The 12809-nt window shown below is 40.9% G+C and overlaps 1 non-coding gene across 1 annotated transcript; it reads right to left on the bottom strand.

Annotated features, from left to right (window-relative positions):
- Nucleotides 1-11889: 11889 nt before the first annotated feature.
- Nucleotides 11890-11996, bottom strand: LOC131244777 (small nucleolar RNA R71). The gene has a single exon (XR_009170554.1). It is a non-coding gene; the product is annotated as a small nucleolar RNA R71 (small nucleolar RNA).
- Between the last annotated feature and the right edge of the window lie 813 nt (nt 11997-12809).

Raw genomic sequence — 12809 nt, forward strand, 5'->3', positions numbered from 1 at the left:
GACATCCAACCCGTCCAAAAATCTATCCATTAGTCATCATCCTGGAACGAGTCTCTTAGATGTGACCTTTGCTCTCCAACAAGTGAACTGTTCAGATCTGTTGATATGTCTCATTGTTGGCTGGATGAAGTAGATCCAATCATCCCATTGTGCAAAAGGCATGTTGATCTGTTACCATCATGTATAGATCCAATCTGATGAAATTTTAATTTTTTTTAACCCGAAGGGCGGGCCTGGGATTGAAATTTAGCCCCTTATATGGGCTGGGACAATGATGAATGGTCCAGACTGGCCTGTTGGCCTAATTCAATCATCACATGTGGGCTGCCATTATTTAAAAAGAACGGATGGTTCAAGGACACTTTTGAGCGGACGCTGCTTAGCTGCAACCTGGAACCAGAGATTGGATGGGACCCTGACGTATGTATTGTATATCCATGCCATTCATCCGTTTTTCCAGCTTATTTTAGGGCATAGTCTCAAAAATTTCAGGTGGACCACACCACAGGAAACAGTGTTCATTGATTATTAAAAGCTTTTTTGTGGGCTACAAAAGTTTTGATCAAGCTGATATTTGTGTTTTCACTTCATCCAGGTCTGTGTGACCTTACTAACAGGATGGATGGCAAATAATCATTACCATTGGACGTTAACAAGTTTTTAATTGTGAGTGTTCAATGAGCACAGTTTCCTGTGGCGTGGTCCTCCTAAGATTTTTATTTCCTTCATTTTTTGAATCATGCCCTAAAATAAGCCGGAAAAAGGATTGCCGGTGTATATAGACAATGCATGCATTGAAGTAGGCGCCACCTTCGCATCCCTTGTGAGCAGTTCCCATTCTTAGTGCACGCGTTGTAGGAAGGTGCTGGGTGGCTCTGGGTCAGGGGTCAGTGATAGAAATGTTTATATGTTGGGACATATCGTTATCATCGTAGGCAGAGGATTTAAGAGGGGGAAAAAAATTAAAAATTAAAATTAAAATTTAAGATTTGGCTATTTATAGCCTTGATCATTTAAATAAGATAGAGGCTTTTCAACCCGGATGGGCCAGCCACATTTTGGAGGGAACTAGCTCCGGCTCTGGCCCAGCCCATTGCCACACCTACCTATAGCCCAAAAATCTCCTAGATCGGAAGATCTTACCTGTCAATACCGCAGCCAAAGCAATATATATACAGAGAGAGAGTCATGCTCACCTGGCACCTGCGCACCTTCTTAAGTGAGCACTCATGTGCACTTTTGCACACGTGTCATGGGCACAAAATCAGAATGGTCCATGTGATGCGGCACCTCATGAAACCTTCAGGGCCCAAAGCCCAACCTTCAACCTGATCCAAAAATCTGAAGGGCATAACAAAGAGAGGCATATCAAGGGAGATAACTATTTCCTTTTGCCATGGCTCACCAGAGTTTTGGAAAAGTTGAGCCCCGAGAAAGTTGAGCCCTGAGGTGCTTCATGGGATGGTGCATTACATGCATTGTTCAGATTTTGCGCTCACATCAAGTATAAAAAAAAATGCTCACAAGTTCTTATAAGAACTAGTATAGTTGATACACACACACACACACACGCACACACACACACACGCACACGCACACACGCATAGGTGCACACCTTTGCACACGGGTCATGGATCCAAAACTAAATGGTACATGTGATGTGGCACACCATGAAACTCCTGTGGACCAATTTTCACCTCTATCCAAAACTTTGGTGGGCCATACCAAAGAGATTCAAATCAAGGAAGGAAATTGTTTTCTTTTGTCATGGCCCACCAAAATTTGGGTAAAAGTTAGACATTGAGGATTTTATGGGGTGCTGCATCACGTGGACCATTCAGATTTTGGGCTCACATCATGTGTGTGAGAGGAATGCTCACCTCCGCACCTTCTTACATTAGCACCCATGAGCAACTTTACACATGTGTCATGGGCACAGAATCATGTATCATGGGCACAGAATCTTAATCGTGATGTGGCACCCCTTGAAACCACACAAGCCCAACTTTCAGCTCGATACGAAACTTTGGTCTGGCCATTGTAAAAGGAAACAATTTCCTCCCTTTATTTGCATTTTTCCTTGTCATGGCTCACATCACATGGACCTTTTAGATTATTTTCCTATGACACATGTGCAAAGGTGCGCAGGTGACCATGACTTATATATATGATATAGGCCACCGTGATGCATGTTGAACATCTACCCCATCAGTTAGATGCATCATTCCATGATAGGCCTAGGGGTTAAAAATCAAGTCAATCCATGACTTGTGTGGGCCACACCACACAAAAGTTGAGAGGGGCTACCCTCCATTAAAACATTCATAATCATTTGTTGGGTCCACCGAGATGTGGTTCACAAATCCAGCCCTTCCATTATGTGTGTCCCACTTAGATGAGGGGTCGGACCAAGTTTCAAATGGATCCAAATTTCAGTTGGGCCCCACTAAGTGCTTTTATATGTTTTAGGCATGTCTTCACATAATTTTAGATGGTATGGCTGACCTGAGTTCTGTATACGGCTGATTTTTGGGATATCCCATAATTTAAAAGGGACCCATCAAATGCACGGGGTTGATGCTCGACACGCATCACGGTGGGGCCACACAGATCAACCTCATGGGAAGTTCCCATGAACTCGACGGCATAGAACCTTTTCCCATATGTGTGTGTGTGGCATGCACACATGCACACCTTTGCACGCATGTCATGGATCCCAAATCTAGACAGTCTATTTGATGCTACACAATATGAAACTCCTGAGGACAAATTTTCACCCCTATCCAAAACTTTGGTCGGTCATAGCAAAGAGAGATGCAAATCAAGCAAGGAAACTGTTTTCTTTTGTCATGGCCCACCAAAGTTTTGAATCAGAATAAAAGTTGGGCCTCAGAGGTTTCATGGGGTGCTTCCTCACGTAGACCGTTCAGATTTTGGGCTCACAGTATGTATGAAAAGTTTTCAAAAAGTTCTCACGTACGAGAACGAGTGCGCAGCATATATATATATATATATATATATATAGAGAGAGAGAGAGAGAGAGAGAGAGAGAGAGAGAGAGAGAGAGAGAGAGAGAGGAATGGTCTCCTGCGCACATACCGCAGGAAACCTTTGTGCGCACCAAGCTAATGTAGTGTGAGCGAGTAGGCTTGGAGTGGGCTCTGCAATGATGTGTTGGTGAAATCCACTCTAATCATTAAGTTTTTATTTTTTATAGTAATTTAATGGTAGGTCCAAAGAACAGATAGGTTCATGATTCAAGTGGACCATGCTAAGAGGAACACTAGGAGAAGGATATGCCTACTGTTGAATTTCTACAAGGCCTACAATGACTTTTATATGAAATCTACTCTAACCATTAGACACCTCATGAAAATATATGCATAGGGATCAAATTTTAGATCTTTATGTGATTTATGTGGGCCATACCAAGCCAAACAATTTAGACAGTGGGCGTTCCCTTCATTGTTTCTGCTTATATGGTCCAATTAAATTATGAATGTGGGTGATTTTTTAACCTTATTGATAAATTATTGTCACACATCTTATTATCAGAATGGATTTCACACACACATTAAGATGGCCCCACCCTGTTAGCAAGCTGCAACAAGACCGGCGAGTTACATGTTGGTAGAGCTGGGCATCGGACCGAGTTGGATCGGATTCGGTCCAACTCGATCCTATCTGAAATCTCATTGGCTTGACCCGAAATTGATCCGTTCCGAGACCGAGTCTAGGCTACGTGAATCGAACCGTTCCGAACTATATATGGCCTAATCCGATCTGACTCCGATTTAGTCAAGAAAACCAAGTCGGATCGGATTGGGCACGATACAGATCGGTCTAGATTAAAAAAATTTATCCATAGCTCTCCTTGTTATCTTTCGGGTTTCGTGTGTGGCCCACACGACGTGCAGGTAATTGAACGAATATTGATTTGTTGGGATAATCACAGCCACCCAATCGATGGATTTAGTGATTTATTTGTCCATACATTAGGTTTCGATGCTCCCGAGGAGCATATAAGGCCTAAGGCTAAAAACTACTTTTGAAGAGGAAACCTGTGGGTGGTATTTATTACTGAAGACATGCTGGATTGAGAAATGGTCAAGATACAGTGGCTGTATCGTAACCTAAGATACATATATCTTTTCGTCGTCAACTGATTACTGATATAAATATCAAATCTGTACAAAAAATGAGAAACAATATGGTGATTTTCTCCTGTGAAAAATTAGAACTATATATGTATTGGGTACGCCACATCAGCACATGAAATGATATTAATGGTCTGCAGTAATAATGTGTCCCACCGTAAGGTTCTATCACATTGCTATACAATGGACTAATGATGATAATGTGGCCCACCTTTTCTACAGATAGGATAGTCTATCTATAAGACATATTGGCGGAAAATAATGGCTTTATCGTATCTTATGGTATAGGCACTGCATCTGATCATTTCTCCTGCGTCGGTGCTGTTTCCGCAGTTGGAGCCATCAAATTTAATTAGAGAGATAAAAGGTCCTTACAAAAGCTCTTTTTAGTGGATCTTCGTGTATGCAAGGATAGAGAAGGATATCGAACGTCCTACATGACGACACTGGCCGATTCTCGGGTTCGAAGTTTTGGGAGGAATTGGCGTGAAATATCGACAAAACCGCGACATAGCTGAGAGACACAACAAGAAGAGGAGAGGAAGAAGATCGGGCAGGCAAGGCAGCGGTCGTTCGTTCAAGACGGGAGAGGGTAGGGTAAAAAAAGAGGGAGGGGTAAAAATGATTTGGGTGGGTTAGGGTTTAGGGTAAAAATAATATTTATACTACCCGACTATCCACTCCAGGTCAGGTCGGATCGGATCGGTTTGGATCATTTCGGTTCGGGTTTTCAGATCGAATCTGTCTAGATAGACCACTATCCGAACTTGACCTAAAAAACGATCGAATCTGGATGGACAAACTCAATCAGGCCCAATCTAGGCCATCGGTTCTGTTCAGAACGGGTTTGATTGGGTTGGATCTACCAGATCGGGTCAGACATGCCCACCTCTACATGTCGAGGAGTGGATTAGGTGATATCTGGGACTGACCCAAGAGGATGCCACACTTACCATGGGCCCACCTTGATGTATGTACTCTATATCCACTCCGTCCATCTATTTTGCCAACTCATTTTATGACCTGTTTTAAAAAATGATGCAGGTAAAACCACACCACAAAAAAAAATGGTTACTGAATGACCCCCATTAAAACCTTTCTATCGCCCATTTTAATATTTATTTGTCATCCAACCGGTTGATTAGGTCATGTAGACCTAGATGAAGGGAAAACACAAATATCAGCTTGATTCAAAGCGTTTGTGGCCCTAAAGAAATTTTTAATGGTGGCGTTCATTCACCACTATTTCCTATAGTGTGGTTCAACTAAGCTTTGGATCTGCCTTGTTCTTGATCTAATGACATAAAATAATCCAGCAAAATAGATGAATAATATGGATAAAACACATGTTATAATGGGGCTCACATAACACTTTCAGTACTCACCAGCAGGAGGTAGCTGCTGAAAGAGTCAGCATGCACAAGGACGTGGACAGGCAGGAAAGGCTGGGAGAGCTGGGGTGGGCCCACCTATTGTGTACATGAAATCCATTTCAATCATGAGATGCATGACATGAGTTTAACCATATTTCTAAAAGCTCACCCGCATACACAATTCAAGTGGGCCATATGAGTGAAAATAGTGCATGATACGCCTACCATTCAGATTATTTCACTTGTATGGCCCCACATAAATCTAGGATGGGCATGATTTTTTGTCTTCGTGAATGTATTTCTAGGAATTAGGTAATGGTTTGAGTGGATTTCACATAAATATCATAGTTGCCCCCGTAAAAATTTAACGGTAGACATATCCTTGTACTACTGTTTCTCTTGGTATGGCCCACCTGAATTACGAATCTGTTTATTCCTTTAAACCTCTAGTTAAATTACTGTCAAGAACCTAATGGTTTGAGTGGATTTCACAAAACATCACCATAAAGCCCACCCCAAGCCTACTCACTCCCACTCCAATAGCTTGGTGCGCATAAAGATCTCATGCAGTAAGGTGCGCAGGAGACCGTTACTCTCTCTCTCTCTCTCTCTCTCTCTCTCTCTCTCTCTCTCTCTCTCTATTTATATACACACACACACAATTCGTACAGAGATCTCCGAGCTTGGTCCACCAACAGTGGGACCAGACAAACCAGTGGTCAAGATTAAGAAACCGTGGACCCCACTTGCCAGAGCTGAAAAAACCAGCGTACATTGCACAATGCCTCAGACCCTGGATCCTATAATTCCTCTTTTCACACAAGATGTACTATGCTTATTCATTGCTGTCACCAATTTTCGTACTTAGAAAGAGTGTGTAAGGGAAAATATAGTTATTGTTTAATATTAATTCTACATGGGTAAGACATTCGTAGCGATAGATTTGACAGTTTGGTGGGCCATAACTCCTTTGGATGTGATCTTTCAGCAATCTTGAAATGCAAGTTGATGTCCAGATTTGGGAACTTCATGACTTGCTTCTAAAGTCAGATTGGAGAGTTATAAGTTGGCATCAATGGTTTGGGTATGACTGACCCTTTCCACCTCACCCTCATAAAGATGGCCCACATGTCTCATGTGAGGCCCATCTGAATCAAGAAATATGACGTGCACTACAAGGTTAGGTACCCTAATCTACTTTTGTGATAGTAATTTTGGAAGGTTTAGAAGTCCAAAAAGTAGATTAATAGGGTTCATGTGGGGCCTACATCAATGAATACTGGAGGGTCGTCATTATTGTTTCAGTTGATCATAGACATGGACCTTTTTTGGTCAGTTGAACATGCACATGAGCCTTTTGTTACTGTTTTAACTGTTTGTGTAGGCCCTGAGGGATGCATGCTCTGGAGAGATGGGCCCATTCGTACAAGTTGAGCCGGCGGTTTATTGATTTGGGATCTCTTAGATTGGAAGATCCCAAGAGTCTGATCACAGGCCCACTAATAAATGGGTAAGTAAAAAAACAAAATATCATGGTTCTAAAACTCGATGATCTGACTCGAATCTCAGACGGGTCAACTCGACTCAACAAGAAATGGAGCCAAGTCACCTGAAACTTATGTGGGCCACACCACAAAAAAGTTGAGGTGGGTTACCATCCCATTAAAACATTCATAATCATTTGTTGAGCCCACCAAGATATTTTAGGCTTGTCTTTACATGATTTTAGATGGTATGGCCCACCTAAGTTCTCATATACGGCTGTTTTTTGGGATATCTCATAATTTAAAGGGGACCCATCAAATGCACAGTGTTGATGTTTGATACGCATTACAGTAGGGCCCACACAGATCAACCTCATGGGACTTCCCATGAGGTCGACCGCGTAGAACCATTTCCCATATATGTACCCCAGTACGTACATGACTCGTGCAAACTTTTTGAGAACTCGTCAGATGCTATGTCATTTCGAAATCTGAACGGTCCATGTGATACAGAACCCCGTGAAGCCCCTTGGTCCCAACTTATACTTTTATCCAAAACTTGGTAAGCCATGAAAAAATAAAATAGTTTCCTCCCTTGATTTGTATTTCTCTTTCCTATGGCCCACCAAAGTTTAAATCAGGGTGAAAATTAATACCATGGGGTTTCATGGGATTCCGCATCACATGGACCGTTCGAATTAGACACCCATGACACGTGTGAAAAGGTACACTCATCCACACGTGCATAGGTGAGAGAGATGAATGCTCACCTACGCATCAGTTCTCACGATAACTGGTGTGAACTTTTTCACAGCTGATCATATATGATGTGGCCCAAAATTTGAACAGTCCATGTGATACAGCACCCCATGAAACCCCAGGGCCTAACTTTTACTCTAATCCAAAATTTTATTGGGCCATGGAAAGAGGAAATTGTTTCCTCCGTTGATTTGTCTCTCTTTTTCTATGGCTCACCAAAGTTTTGGATCAAAGTAAAATCCAGGCCCTGAAGGTTTCATCGGGTGCTACATCACATGGTCGGTTCAGATTTTGGGTGCACATTACGTGTGATGAGTTGTGAAAAAGTTCCCATGAGTTCCGTTGAGAATGGTGCGCTGAGCATTCCAATCTCTCTCTGTGTATATCCCTTCTTTAAAAATGATGAAAATATCCCTTCTTTTACTTAGAGAATGCTTAAGTACAACTGGCTGGACCACACACTATAGTCCACCCACCTGGGGGATAACTTCCAGCCTATTAAGTTAATGCGTCATCCATCCCTTTCCAATAAGTTAGGCTCCACATGAGAAGTACCTAGTACGAAAATTAGCTCCTTCTATTCATCAGATCGACCACACTTAAAAAATAAAGTCTAGCCATTAATAAATAACGAAATAGAAGGGTCACCTTCTCAATTAGTAGATGTGGCTGATTTTTAGATAAGGAGATTCTTGCGATGGAGCCAACTTATTTATGCATGGATTGGATAAAGCACATTAAAGGTTGGAAGTTATCCACAATTGTGGTCCACTTGATACGTTTACCTTCTAAAATAACCAAAAAGTCCATATAAAATATAAAAATAACTAAATTATTTATATATAGTCACTGATAATCACATTTGAATAATGCAATACTCAACTGAGACGATACACATGACGCAAATCAGACTTAGACTGCTGATTTAAAATAAATAAATAACCCCTTAGATTTTCACTTTGTAATTTGTATGCATGGGTCCATGGTTTTTATGATGATCCAAAACCTTTGATATTTGGGTGGCGATCCAAATACTTAACTTGCACTCTTGGGGACCCTAGTTCAACAAATCCATACCATTCATGTTAAGGAACACAACCTGGATCTTCAGTTTGTACCCATTGGCACATAGTACAGTAATCGAGACCGTTGAAATTATGGTGGATGTTCTAGATTATTAATTTATACCCATAGGGCCCTAGTACAAAGATCCAACCCACTGAGATTATGAAACATGGTCTAGATTTTTAGTATGCACCGATGGGGCCCGTAGTCTGGTGATCCAAACCATTGATAATACAGTGGACAGTCCAAACATTTATGTTGTACCCTTAGTTCCTATAGTACAATGATCCAAAGATCATTGATATGGTGTGTTTGTTTCACCAGTTACTTATGTAATATAAGAAAAATGTTTAATGATTCTAAATTAATTACTTGTTTCCTCACACAAAATCTGCATTTAACCGTTGATTCTTATGTTTAGTTTATGAGTAGTAAAATCATAATCATGGTATTTTTATATTACTAACGCAGGCCCTGTTTACGCACGCACGTGCTTTGCGTCCGTTCAGCGATCATGGGCATGATCGGTCCCTTCACCTGGACGGTCCAAACACTTCTCAAGGTGCAACCGATTGATGCCAAGCTGACTGAACGGATCAGATCAGTAAGCAGGTTCTGTTTTGCTGAGATATAATGGCGCCAAGAAGTGTCTGTTCTTGTTCATACGCACGGCTGTGAAAGAAGCTGCGGAAAAAGCTCTCTGCGTAAATCAGTCAGCCACCGTCTTCAATTGTGTATAAGAGGAGAGAAGAAAAGGAGAGAAAGAGAGCAGGGTGGGGTTTAGCTTTGAAGAGAAACGGAGAAGAAAGCTTGGGACAGGAGCATCCACGGCTGGAACGGGAGAAAAGAAGGAGGGAGCTGGACTTTTCGTGAACTGCTGGCACGTTGGCTGGGAGTGCTGGAGCAGAGGCTTGAACGGGGGATATACAGTTGGGCAGGGGACGTGAGTAAGGAAGAAGGCTTTTCGTGATTGGCAGAGTGTGGAGGTGGCTGGAACGAGAGAGAGGTCGGTTTTGGTTTGTGCTCGGTTCTGTTTTTTTTTTCTCTTTCTTTTTCCTTTATATTTCTATTATTTAGCCCTAATCATGGTCAGCTAAACCTCTTAGCTAGGGCTAAGAGGTGAAGCCTGAAGCGAGATGGGAGACACTATTTCCTGCTTTTCATTTAAATTTATGAACTGAACTTGGTTTTGAGTTGATTATTAAAAGAATATTTTCTTAGTCTTTAATGGTCTGTTGTGACTGAAATTACAATGGGTTTGCAATGGCTTTGAATATCTCTTTTTCTCTTTTGATGTTTATGACGTCAGGAGGCCCTGTTGTTCATCATTGTCCCATGGGCATGGTAGGATGACAGCACCCTTCCTGATCTTCATACATTGTTGGTTGGTTGGTAATTAGTTTAATTCTGTTGTTTACTTTGTCTCCTGGGCATGGTTTGGTGATGGAATCCATTCTAATTCATATACCTTTCATCTTTTAAAAACCAGATCAACTAAGTTCAGTTTGAATTCCATAATCCTTGATGCAGGCATAAGATCTCCCTGATCTCTACAAGTGGATCCTCTGAATCCCTAGTTTCCTTCCTCTGAATTCCTTAAAGTTTTAGATAATTATTCCACAAATTATTTCTTAAATTCTATTTGGTTTAGATCACATCTTAGTCTAGCTCTATTTCTACTTAGTTTCCGTTATCTACAGATATCAGTCCCTGTGGATTAGACCTCGGTCTTACCGAGTTTATTACTACATCACAACCCTGCACTTGGGGTGTGAACAAGTTTTTGGCGCCGTTGCCGGGGACTGACGGTTACGATTCTCTGAAATTAATTAGTTTTAGAATTAGGTTAGGATTAGGATTTTACTAACTTTAGGCTAAAAGTTTTTTTATTTTATTTTATTCTTAGAAACTAACTTGTTTCCATATTTTGTAGGATCTTGACATAAGTTTCTCAATTGGTAATTCCTTCCTAATCTCTCTACTTTTTCCTATTTTTTAGAATTAAGGTTTAGATTTTAGAAATTTTCTAATTCCAGTATCCTCCCTTCTGTAGGAAATAGTTTATTTTTAGAAATTAGGTTATTTCTTTCCCTTTTTAGAAATTAACTTTCTATTTCTATTTTAGTAACTTTCTAACTCTTTTAAAATCTAATTTGTCTCCTAATTTATTTTTAGAATTTTTTTTAGAAACTAACCTTCTTATTTTGTAGGCCTTTAAGATAGAAATCTCTAATTCGGTACACTCCTTCCCTACTTTCTATTTTTCAATTCTCTTTTAGGAATTCTTTCTTTTAGAAGCTAGTTCACTTCTATCTTTCTTTTAAGGATTGTTTTTCTCCTTTTTTAGAATCTAACTTATTTTTGTTTTCTTTTGCAGGTCCTTAACTTAGGAGCTTCGAATTTGGTAATTTCTTTCCAACTCTCTCTTTCTTTCTAGATTTTCTTTTCCTTTCTTAGGATTAGGTTTTTAATTGAGGGTTGCGAGTGTTTTCATGCCCAAGTGGGCCCGTGACGACACTCGACGTCTCTTGACTGAAGGAGGATTGGTTGAGGGGTTGACTATCCATCGCAAGACTAGACACCGCTCGAAATCCCCTGAATTAACTGAAGTTATGGCTGAAGACCAACCTCCTCTACTTCCACCCAGGGTGGAGGATACCCAAGATGAAAATGAGGTGCAACAGGCACCCCCGCCTCGTACTTTACGAGATTATCTGCAACCGGCGGGAGTGAGTATGCCCTCATGCATGATTTTTCCTGAAAACACAGGACAAATGGACATTAAGCCAGGAGTTATCCAACTCCTTCCCAAATTCCATGGACTTGAATCAGAAAGTCCATATTTACATTTGAAAGAGTTCGATGAGATTATAGCTACATTATGTTTTCCTAATGTATCTGAGGATACAATTAGGCTGAAACTCTTTCCTTTTTCCTTAAAAGAGAAAGCTAAGACGTGGTTACATTCACTGCGTCCTAGATCCATTGGCACATGGAATGATATGCAGAGGGAATTCATAAAAAAAACTCTTCCCACATCATAAAACGATTACCCTCAGAAAAGCGATCATGAACTTTGCCCAAAAGGAAGATGAAACATTCTTCCAATGTTGGGAAAGGTTCAAAGATTTGGTCAGTTCTTGCCCATAACACGGATTTGAAACATGGCGCATTACAAATTTTTTTTACGATGGACTGACATCTTCCATGTGCCAAATGGTCGAGACAATGTGTAATGGAGAGTTCATTAATAAAGATGTTGACGAGGTATGGGATTACCTCGATAGTCTCGTTGAAAAAACACAATTATGGGACTATTACCCAATGGCAAACACCACGTCTAGGCCGACTCAATTAAAGGAGAAAGGTGGGTTATATCTCTTGAAAGAAGAGGATGATCTCAAGTGTAAAGTGACTACGCTCATAAGGAAAGTTGAGGCCATGGAAGGAAAGAAGGATAAGGTTAATGAAATTGTTTGCGGCATCTGTGATTGCAACATTCACACAACTGAAAACTGTCCTACAATACCCGCCTTTCGAGGAGTGTTGAATGAACAAGCCAATGCCGTAAACAACTATCAAAGACCTTTTACTGGACCTAACTCCAATACATACAATCCTGGCTGGAAAAATCATCCAAACTTTAGTTGGAGGAATGGACAAACGGCGACTCCTCCAGGTTTCTTCAATCAAAATCCAAATCAAGTGAAACCTCAAGAGGAACCGGTTCAAAATCCCATACAAGAGCTGGCTCAAGTAATGCGGGGAATTACAGATTTTATGCAAAAGATAGATTCTCGTATGACGGTTATAGAAAAGGGGATGCTTCCTGCACAACCTCTCCCCAATCCTAAACCGCAGTACGAGATTAATGATCCCAGCTCTTCAAATCAGATGGGGCATGCTAAATCCATCACCACTCTTAGGAGTGGGAAGATCATTGATAAAACTCTTCCGGTTAGGCCCGAAAA

Source organism: Magnolia sinica, chromosome 4, assembly GCF_029962835.1.
Source record: "Magnolia sinica isolate HGM2019 chromosome 4, MsV1, whole genome shotgun sequence".
Classification (NCBI taxonomy): Eukaryota; Viridiplantae; Streptophyta; class Magnoliopsida; order Magnoliales; family Magnoliaceae; genus Magnolia; species Magnolia sinica.